This window comes from Sapajus apella, unplaced genomic scaffold (genome assembly GCF_009761245.1).
Source record: "Sapajus apella isolate SASKATOON/1434 unplaced genomic scaffold, GSC_monkey_1.0 scaffold27, whole genome shotgun sequence".
NCBI classification, from domain to species: Eukaryota; Metazoa; Chordata; class Mammalia; order Primates; family Cebidae; genus Sapajus; species Sapajus apella.
The window spans coordinates 12,734,106-12,745,829 of NW_022436967.1; the positions used below are offsets into that span (position 1 = coordinate 12,734,106).

General features: G+C 33.3%; 1 pseudogene; it reads left to right on the forward strand.

The window, feature by feature from the left end:
- The first annotated feature begins 295 nt into the window (after positions 1-295).
- Positions 296-1,117, forward strand: LOC116560756 (annotated as a pseudogene).
- The last annotated feature ends 10,607 nt before the right edge of the window (positions 1,118-11,724 follow it).

Genomic DNA, 11,724 nt, shown 5'->3' on the forward strand with positions numbered 1-11,724 from the left:
AAAACAATGGAATTCGTGGAGATAGAGAGTAGAATACTAGTTGAACAGATGCTGGGACAGGTAGATTGGAGGGGAGGAAGAAGTGGGAACGGTTAATGAGAACAAAATATAGTTAGATAAAATGAGTAAGATCTAGAATTTGATCACACAACAAGGTGACTATTGTCAATGGTAATTTATTGTACATTTAAAAATAAAAGTATAATTGGAATATTCATAGTACAAAGAAATAATAAATAGTTGAAATGATGGATACCCCACTTAACTTAATGTGATTATTATGCAGTCTGCTGGTATGAAAATACTTCATGTGCCCATAAAGACTTTTGTTTGTACAGCTTATGGCTGTGATCAAAAATTCAACACAAATCGAACTTGAAGAAACATTTTGAACGCAAACATGAAAATCAACAAAAACAACATGTATGCAATTTTGAAGGTTGTAAGAACCTGTAAGAAACATCAGCAGCTGAAGATCCATCAGTGCCAGCATACCAACGAACCTCTATTCAAGTGTACCCAGAAAGGATCTGGGAAACACTTTGCATCACCCAGCAAGCTGAAATGACATGACAAGGCCCACGAGGGCTATGTATATCAAAAAGGATATTTCTTTGTGGCAAAAACATGGACAGAATTTCTGAAACATATGAGAGAAACCCATAAAGAGGAAATACTATGTGAAATAGGCTGGAAAACATTTAAACGCAAACATTACCTTAAGCATGAAAACTCACGCCCCAGTAAGGGATGTATGTCGCTGGCCAAGAGAGGGCTGTGGAAGAACCTACACAACAATGTTTAATCTCCAAAGCCGTATCCTCTCCTTTCATGAGGAAAGGTGATGTTTTTTGTGTGAACATGCTGGCTGTGGCGGAACATTTGCAATGAAACAAAGTCTCACTAGGGATGCTGTTGCACATGATCCTGACAAGAAGAAAATGAACCCGAAGTAAAAAAATCTCATGAAAAACAAGAGTTTGGCCTCTCATCTCAGTGGATATATCCCTCCCAAAAGGGAACAAGAACAAGGCTTATCTTTGTGTCAAAACAGAGAGTCACCCAACTGTGTGGAAGACAAGGTGCTCTGACAGTTGCAGTACTTACCCTCAGCTAAGCACTGCACTGCTTTATTTAAAAAACTGTAGACCAGTGAGCTTAGTTACTTTCTCTCAGAGGCATATTTTTATTTATTAAAATTACTCATGCCAAAAAAAATTAAAAATAAAATTTTTAATTTTAAATTAGGTAATTCATAAAAAATCCGAGACAATGGCCTTCATATCAGATGAGTTAAGATATAATGAATTGCTGATGATTTTAAAACTTCTGCCTTTTTTCTTTTGCATCTTCCATCTAATAAACCGCATGCCAGTAGTTGAAAATAATTGGTAGAATAGAAAGAATAATAGATAGAGTGCCCAGGCTTTTAAGGTTGGATAACTCTGAGTTTGCTTCCTGTTTCCACTATGGGAATATAAACTGAGGCCAATCATATTAAACTCTCTGATGATTACACCTAACTTGATTTTAACAGACACTTCATATATTTTCTTTTCCTTCCACCTCTACACTCTTTAAGCAGATTTTTTAGGGTTTACAACCAACTTTGCTACCCTCATTAAACTATTTATGGTCAAGTTATTATGGGATTCTTAGCTTAAAGATTTAGAATTTATGAATAAGTGTGTTAAATTTATTCTTTGCCAATTTGCTTGAATAAGGCTATTTTCACTTTCTGTTTGTTTTTCTGGAAAACAATTTCCTCTTTCCAGAAAGGAATATGTCACTTCACGTAGAACAAGGGAGGGAAACACTTCTTCCATTTCTCAAGCAGGAGTAAAAGTGCAAATAACTAATTTGCCCAGTCAGGAGAGTGAAATGCGTGATGTAGACAACGTGGACAAATGGAAACAGATGTGCCTTAGTCAAATGTTGCTAATAAAATTGAGAGCTTGGTTTGGCCACATGCTCACAATTTTAAGGAAAGCTGGAAATGCAGTTTTTTTAGTACAATACTCTGATTTTTGCTATATTAGATAAATCTAAATATTTTAAAACAATATGTGAAAGAAACAAAACTTGAGTTGTGTCAGATAGTTCTTGCTTCTTTTAAAAAACAGTCACCAGCAACAATCAAGCCATGAGAGGGTAGCTGCAGATTTAAATTCTCTTATTTATCTCTGTATTAAATAGGTTGACTTCTGAATGATGAACCTCACTTCTTCCAAAAAGCTTTCCCAGGTCCGTGCTACTACATAATAAGGTTTAATATGTCTTTTCTTAATTTTCCCATAGCACGTTTTCATATTTTTATCAGGGATATGTAATAATACCATTCTATAATTAAAGTAGAATATGAGATATAAAAGGTAAAACTATAATGATGTTGTATTGTAGAAAACATAATACATGTACTATCTTAGAAAAGTTTTAGAGCTGTAGTTTGCATGATAGAGAATATATATCAACATTTCATCACATTGGAAATATACACAATATTAGACCTATTGCTCTGTAACATTTTAAGGAAGAAAGGACTAGGATTTAGCTTTTGTATTCCAACGATTGTGGCCAGATTTTGAATGTTTAATGTTTGTAGAATTGAATAAAATGTATTTCTAAAAGTTTATTCTGATTTTCCATGTCTTACCTGCTTAAAAGTCATGACTGCTGACACTCATTATTTGGGGAATATTGGGGAAATGATTATTTATTCTTTGGCTCCTCTAAAAATAGTGTTATTAAAGGAGGGCTGATGCATAGTACCACAAAAGTAACCTGGAAAGAATGAAATATAGCAAAGGGTGTTACAGTCTAATTTAGAAACTGGTTGCCTAGTGAGTGAAAATCAGTGAAGGATAACCACTATTTTACATTTTTCATCTGTGAGGAATCCATTCCAATCCAAACCTGAACCACAGAAACCTTTGGATCCAAATTCGATTGAGTAAAGTCTTTCTATGAGCTTTCTCAATGTATAGCTGTTACCATTTATACTTAAATTTCTAGTCACTTAAAAGAAGCTGTCCTTGTGTTTCAGTCTTTTAAACTTTGAGTTACATATTCTCTTGAGTTATTTTTTATGTCTATGATTTATTTCATTGGCTCTAGGTATATTTACACCTCTACATACCGCACAGTCACACACATTCAGCAAGTTTTTGAATAGTAATTAAATGAAATTTTTTTAAATGCCATTTACTAAATTTGTTGGAAATTATGAAATAAGGATAATGATGGAAATATCAAAATGCACAAACATATTTCATTGTGTTTATCAAGTACTTAAGTCCTGATTCAGTTTTATAGATATTAGACTGAGTAAAGAACATATCAGAAGTCTTAAAAATAATTACAAAAAAACATACCACAAATGACACCAAATCATTGTCTATACTTAAAATATTCATCTGGCTTAAAATGGACACAAATATATATCTTGGCACAATAGTGAAACACACGTAAATGGACACATACATGCATATACACATACGAATTTTAAAATTACATGCATACATACATATGAATTTAAAATTAGAATTTTAAAATTCAACCTATGTAGACTAATTTTTTAAATGCATGTTTTCACATATATCATTAAAACATTATGGCAGTGATAAACTGTGAACACCTGGCATGCCATCACTGATAATGACAGAAGGCTATATAAATTTGATATATATTACTTCTCAATAGGAAAAGTCATTAGACTTTATGGAAGCAATAAACCAGAGGGTGTACAGTTGGCCCCTTTAAGTCTCTTATGATGGTTTTATTCTTTTCCTCAAATAAAGGCATGACTCAGAGTTAAATAATATAATAATTTCCATATATTTTTAAATATTGTGAGGTTTCCAAAATATTTTCCATTTTCAAAGCAAAGTTTCAGAAAAGATTCTATTTTAAAGATATTCAAAATTACCTTAACCAATAGAAACACAGTTGCCTCCTTGGTTAAATGTATTCCTAATTATTTTATTTTTATGCAATTATTTAAGTAATTAATAGTTTACTTAATTTTATAGATATTTTATCATTAGTGTATAGAATTGTAACTAATTTTTTTATTGTTGATTTTGTATCTGCAAATTTATTGAATTCATCTATTAATTCTAACAGTATTTTGGTGGGGTCTGCAGGATATGCTATATATAAAATCATTATCTGCAAATAGAGACAATTTTACTTCTTTCTTACTGATTTGGAAATTGTGTGTGTGTGTGTGTGAACGTGTGTGTGTGAGAGAGAGCGAGAGAGAGAGACAGAGTCTCGCTCTGTTGCCCAGGCTAGAGTACAGTGGTGCCATCACAGCTTACAGCAACCTCTGCTTCCTGGGCTCAAGTGATACTCCCACCTCAGCCTCCCAAGTAGCTGGGACCACAAGTGTGCACCATTATTCCCAGATAATTTTTGCATTTTTGTAGAGATAGGGTGTCGCCACTTTGCCCAGACAGGTCTCCAACTTCTGGTTTCAACCAATCCACTCTCCTTGGCCTCCCAAAGTGTTGAGTTTACAGGTATGAGCCACCGCACCCAGTCAGAAATGTCTTATTTCTTTTGTTTGCTTAATTGCTGTCTAGGACTTCCATACTACATTTAATAGAACTGATGAGAATGGGCATCTTTGTCTTCTTCCTATTGAATACATAGTTTTTAATAGGTCTTCCCTTCTTAAATACTGGTACTGTAATAAATTTATTAAATAAGGGAAACTTAGCTTTGTCTTAAGAATAAATTTCCAGTAATCAAAACCAATGACAAAAGGAACAGTGATTTTTTTTTTATCACATTCAAACATATTTGGAATGGCCTAATATAAATAGAGGCTTTCATTCTCAAGATGTTAAACGTAAGGGTTTTCTTTAATTTATGAAGTATAGTAAGTGTTAGGTAGATCGATGGATCTAGCTAGCTAGCTAGAAGAAAGACATAGAGAGAATAACACAGCACACAAAATACACACATTTTTCTTTATAATGTCATAAACAGTTTTACTGCTGAATTTGCATATTTACTATCCTAGATGACATAAATTTTAACAACAGTGGCCTTTTAGCCAATTCTAACATAGCATTCATTAAAATGTAGTGAAACAAAGCAATATATGGGAATACATACATTAATCACTACAAAGTTACTTTAAAATTTGTAGTAAGACTGCAATTCCTGGATATGAAGAGTAAATTAATAAACAATTAGATGAATGTACCGAATACCAAATAAAATATCAAGCTCTGCCTCTTTCTGTTCATTCATCGTCTACTTTCTCATCCACTTGTGCATAATAGGCAATTCTTTAGGGATATTTCTTTCCCATATATCCATTAGAATAAGTGTATTCAAAAGAATTTGAAGGTTAACATGTGTCCTATAATATTTTAATTATAAGACAACTAATAGCTATAATAAAAATAATAATAAAATCATTACCAATAATAAAGGCTATAAGAATAGTAACCTGATGAATAACAATACCTGAAATTTATATGGTCTTCTGAATTCTACAAAGCAATTTATTTTTAATATATTAACGTTTCATTTTTAAAATGCTATGAGGTAATTGTAGCAGATATTGTTATTCCAAGCATTAAAAATGAAAACAAAAAAGCTTAAAAAGATTAAAATATATACACAAGTTTACATTTATAGACATAAAAGTTAAGCCTTTTGATTCTGAAGTAAACCCCATTACTATAAAAGCATATACATTCTTTTTTTATTCAAATAAAGTTATTCATTATTTTGAACTGAGATTGATGACAATATTTACAGAGTGAATGATAATGTAAATTATGTAAGCATGTGTAGATTTCATACCTGTTACATTATAGATGTAATGCATTTTTGGTCAATATTTTTAAGTTATTAAGAATGGTGATTAAGTCTTAGTGTTACCTGGGTTAACGAGTGGTTACTGTTTCCAAGAGAACAACAAATCGACTAAATCAGATGTTTTTTTTTTTTTTTTCCATTTTAACACTCTAAATTTGAATATAAAATAATTTAGCCATGTCTATGCTAAAATAAAGCCTACATGGAATGGCTTAAGACAAATATAAAAACTAAGGTTAGAAATATAAAACTAAGATCAGGTAAAGGTATCAAAATCACTTATACATATAGATTGTTTTGAAATGAGGCTTTCTTTTCTCTATATAATTCAAATTCTACATAATTATGTTTTTTGATGAAAGGAAGCACTAGACAGAATAAGTTAGACAAATAATTTATGCCAATAAATAAGAAGAAACATAAAAGATTTCCACCATTATAAAATATTCTTACAGTTTAAAGTGTAGTCTTTATTGATCTCTCATTCATGTGTTAGTGCTTTAATTTAATGGAACTGGAAACTAATTTATTTTATTTTAGCCAAACATTTTTGGAAATGTTATGGAAACAGATTATATATAAATTGATCTTTTACTTGTCTGAGTTGATCTTTGATTATCTTTCCTACTCTTCATTTTAGAATGCTAGCCACCAAGACTGTGTTTACCCTTATCATCAATTCTCTTTCTCATGGTAGAAATTGTAATTATGTGAGATATTTAAGTTGGATTAATATTGTCACACACAGGCAATTTAGATTTTTCCTAATAGAACTAGAAAATAGATCACATATTTCTCCTTTGCCTTTCAAAGCCTACATGACTGTTTTAAAGATATTATTGGGGTTCCACCTTAAAAATGCCTCTTATTGTTATAAAATAAGAATCCTAATAATATATCCTACTCTTCAATTTTGAAATCTATTTGCTAGAGTTCTGTAGAGTTCAGTGTGGGGTCTAGGAAGATATGACCTTTGTGGCATTGAGAGCAGTCATTTGGATAAGTTAACCAATTGAGTGGTCACTGCAAATATCTATGGTTTAAATTTGTATACAGCCGTTTATCAGCTATAGGACTTTGAAGTATCCATGATCAGAGCCTCATGGCCTCTGTGACAATCATTTAGTTTGGCTAAAATAACAGAAGGGGCACTTGAGTACAAATATGCCTCACACTCCTTGTTTTATTTTTTTAAGTTTTAAGATTTAAGCCACATCTGTTACTGCTTGTGGCAGAGATAACTAGTTTCTTATATGGTAATTAATTCTCTTCCTTGCATTTTTGTACTAGAAGCTTGGTGTTTAGCTTTACTCATGCACAATAAAACATTTTGCTTCTCTGCCTCCCTTGCAGCTAGTTACAATCATGTGATGAAGCTCTAGCCACTGAGGTGGAAGTGGAAATCTTTTATCAGATTTCTCAGGAAATTGCACAAGGGGATCTAACTAGGTGGGGAAAGGTCACTTTTTCATTCTTTCCTCTTGTTTTGGCTTTCTTTAGATATGATGGTTGAAGAAACAGTAAGAAATCAAGACCATGTGTTCATTTGAGAGAGGGAAGGCAGATTGGAGCATGGAATCTTAATGTAATCTTAAATGTAATTTAGTACATTTCTGCACTGCTCACCTCCAAATTTCTTTACATAAGAGAGAAATAAATTTTTATTTTATTTAAAGCATTGTAAATTTTTTCTTCTATATGTAGCCAAACCTACCTCAAACTAATAGTTTAAGGGAATTAAAATAAATATGGTGTAGATTCTTTAGTAATATGATGTTAATTTTTTTAAACTTCTGTCTCATTTAAGCAAATGTTAAATTTTTTCTTCTAGACACAGCCAAGTATAGCTTTAATTAATTAATACACAGTTTAACTTAACAATAAACGTATATTGTGTGAATTTTTTTGTCCTATGATGTTACCTCTTTTTCTTTCATGTTATTTAATACTGCCTTTTTCTAGAAACACCATTAAAATGAAATAAAGTGTGAGGTCAAGCTCTACTGCAGGAACTCAGACAGCATATACAATCTGTTTTCGATTTACACCTTCAATAATATCTTTTCAAACATTTTTCTTTTTATGGCACTTCTAAAGTGTAAATACTGATGCTATTTTATGGAACTATGAGTTTTACTTAAAAAATTACTAATAAGGGCCTTATAACACCATAAAAATGAGAAATTCAGAACTTTGGCTGAAATTTATGCTCAGCACCCTGTCTTCTATATAAAGTTCAGCAGACAGGAAATCACATTTGTAAGAGAAAATTTGGTCAGATATTTGGTTATATTATCTTGATCATGGACCAACTTTGTTTGAAACTGGGAAAGCATGCTTAAATTTTTCTTACATAAGATTGTTTAGTCACTTTATAAAATTATATATATATATATATATATATATATATATGAACAGAAAGTGCTTTCCACTGGAAGTGCTTAAAAGTCATTCTTCATTCCAGATAGTAAACTAGCCCTGGCTGTGTCTCCTTCACATTAAATTTAGCTCTGGATAAGTGATGGGAAAAAAGAGAAACATGGATTCCAGAAACGAATATCTCACCTGGGAAGACTAAAGTCTGTCTTAAACTGATAATTTTCAGAAGCTGATGACTGTGAACTGGGATGGGGTAATTTGGGGGCAGCAGGAAGTGAATAAGCTGAAGGAGTTGAAGGAAAGCCTTCTATGTTCTGCTCCTGCCCACTTCCTAGGTTGACCTGGGACAGTAGTCACTGGTCTCTTATGTGCAGAAATCAGGAATTATTGCCAGGCCTTCAGGCCAGTGTAACCATGATCATATCAGGGAATCAGACCTTGTTGGGGACAGTTAATAAAAACAGGCAACATGATAAGCCGTATGTGTTTCCTCTACTACTATTCAAAATACTCTGTTGTTTCTCCCTGAGGGTGGGAAGTAAAACCCTGACCATTTCTGGAGTTTTTTGGTTGCTAGTGTCAGCAAAGGCATGTAACCTATGATGCTTAGGGGAAGCAAAGGCTTTTTGCCCATGGGTCATCACCTCTCTGCTCTTTAAACACATTGTGCCTTGCACCTATTAGGGCCTTTTTCCTCTGCTCCATGACACTTGTTAAAGCAAGAACATAGCCCTAGGGAAAGAAGATTTCAGAGAGAAAATATTGTTTTACATTGCGACATGGAAAGTCCTTACAGAAATACTATAAAAGACATGAAAAAGATTAGCATTTACCTTCTGAAGCAGTATTATTGAAATGCTTTAGTCGTGTATTTAAACTGAACATGATAAACTATTTCAAAGTAAAAGTATTGAAAATATTTGTTTATTAATATGTCACCATATGTACAGCAGACTCCAAATTGATCACAGCCATAATTTTGAGAGGCAATAAAATTTATAAAAAGTAAAAAGGATTACCTTTGTCATCTAGGAAATTAAAGGACTTTAAAAAATAATTTCAGAATTATGAACCATAAGAAAATATAATTAATTTTATTATATCATTATTAAATATTTATGTTCAATGAAGAAGAATCCTGGTCAAGGGTTCTATAGTTGAAATAATGGAGGAACATTTGCAATTTAAAAAATCCACAATGAATTAATATCTAGAATATTCAGAGACTTTTTCCAAAGCACCACTTCCTCTCCCCAAAAAGTAGCAAAGGATATGACTTGATGGATCACAGAAACATTAAAGCTAATATGCACATCAAATGATGTTAAAGGCCGTTGGAAATGGCAGAAGTAAAAATTTAAACAAAAGCTTTCCCTTTATACTCTTAAACTGTCAAAAGCTAGAAAGCTGGCTAATGCCAGTGTTGGTATATATGCAGGGTATAGAAACCCCTACGAACAGCTAGTAGTATATCCTAGCTTTATCATAACGGAGGGCATCATGGCATTCCTATGTGAAATTACTGATATGCTCTATAAGTGGCCCAGATACTTTATTCCTAGGTATTTTTCTGAGAGAAATTTTCAAACATGTTCATAAAGTATTCACAGCTGTGTGCTGTGGAAATGCTTTTGAAGGTAGAGTCGGGAAGTCGCCATCATCAAGAAATAAAGTAACTACGATGATTAGAATTCACCGTGTGAAGTACTGTGAATGCAGGAGTTAGAACAGAAAATCAGATGCACACATGGAAACATGATCAGATCTGAAAAACAGAGTGCTGGAAAGAAAAATAAAGGATATATCCATTATAACACTGTTTCTGGGTTTTGGGGTGCAGAGGAGCGCTCAGCTTGCTCCCCGGTGGGCTGTCTTTCCAAGCTGTTGGTCCCTCACTTACCCAAGAATGGGAGAGGGGACCACGCTGGGAGCGGTGCACTCACAAGTAAATACTGGACCCAAAAAGTTTTTGCTGAAAGTGATATATTTAGGCAGAGAGAAAGAGAGAAAAAAGCAGAAGGGGAGAGAGAGAGACAGCTAGCTCTCACAGTGAGGGAGAAGGGCTTCCAGAGGCGGAAAATTAGGGAAGGAAAGCTCCTCTCACACTGAGTGAGAATCCAGAAAGATGGAATCCGGGAGAAAGCAGCTTCCACACTGAGTGGAAGGGGACCCCTGAGGGGGAAATCCCAGAGAGGGCGAGCAGATGAGAGAGAGAAAGCTTCCAGGAAGATGGTGGAAGGGGACCAAAAGATGGAATCTGGCCAAATGCCGGGACAGGGACTTTTGACCTGGGAGGAATTCCCACCTCCTCCAAGCCGCCTGACCAATAAAAAGGGTTCCTTTAAACGTCCACTGGAGTGATTGAGTTTGATCCTTTTCTCCTGCTTGTCAAAGTTAAACAGAGACCGTTAATTCTCCCAGAAGGAGAGTGGGGGAACAAGGCATGGTGCTGGCAACTTTCTGCCCTAGAAACTACGCCCCCTTGTGGACCCGGGAAGAGAATACATTCCCTCAACACCATTGATATAAATTATCATATGCTCACAAACAGCACACATTTGCCAGGAATGCATGAAACATAAAATTAAATAAACACATTTAAATTTAAATCAACAAACCTATATGTGGTCCAAAAAACACAAAATGAAAAGAAAAACTAAGCGAAACAAAGAAATCAATATTTGTTAATTGTTAAGATTAAGATAATGTTCAGGCTTAGAATAAGTGGAAGATACTTTCTCGTCCAAAATTTTTCATTTTCTGTTTAAGAAATTTTTGTTCAGAAAACTGAAGTGAGTTTGTATGTGGAAGTAAAGCAGGAATATGAACCCAGATATACTGACACACAATCCTACATGGGCTCCTTGATCACATAGCACTCATTCACTTCCCTCTCACTTTCTGTAGGAAAATAACTATATTGTTTGATACACATATGAAGCCCTTAAACTTTTAGATTTCTTTTCTTTTTGAAAAAAGCTTTACTAAATGAGAATAAGATCTACATATACAGATAGTGAATACTAAAATGATTGAAAAGATTTGTTTATATAATCACCCGCAATTTGCTTCTCATGTTTTCTTAGCGTATCCAAACTTACATTAAGCAGTTTAGTTTGATGAACCTAGACTAAATTTTAAATGAAAGACCTTTGACAAGATATCAAGTATGTGTGTGCTAACTTAATAACAAGTTAGCTAAAATGCTACTTTTTTCCCCAATTAAAACTAGAAAATTCAAAGGTACATAAAATAATAATTACAGATCAAAATCAGCCAAATAAAATATTGTTGTGACATCTATAGAAGAATGTTTTCTAGAGTACAATGAACTAAAATAATAATGTTGACTCTGAATTAGAATTAATTTTCAAAATGTGCAACATTTTTTAACCTAAAAAATGATTAAAACTGTTTCAGAGCACTCCATTTTTAGAAGGTGAAGGTTCAGGAAGGAATTTAATATGAGGCTGATTGTGGTTAGAAAACCAAGAGCTGACCTTACTTTTC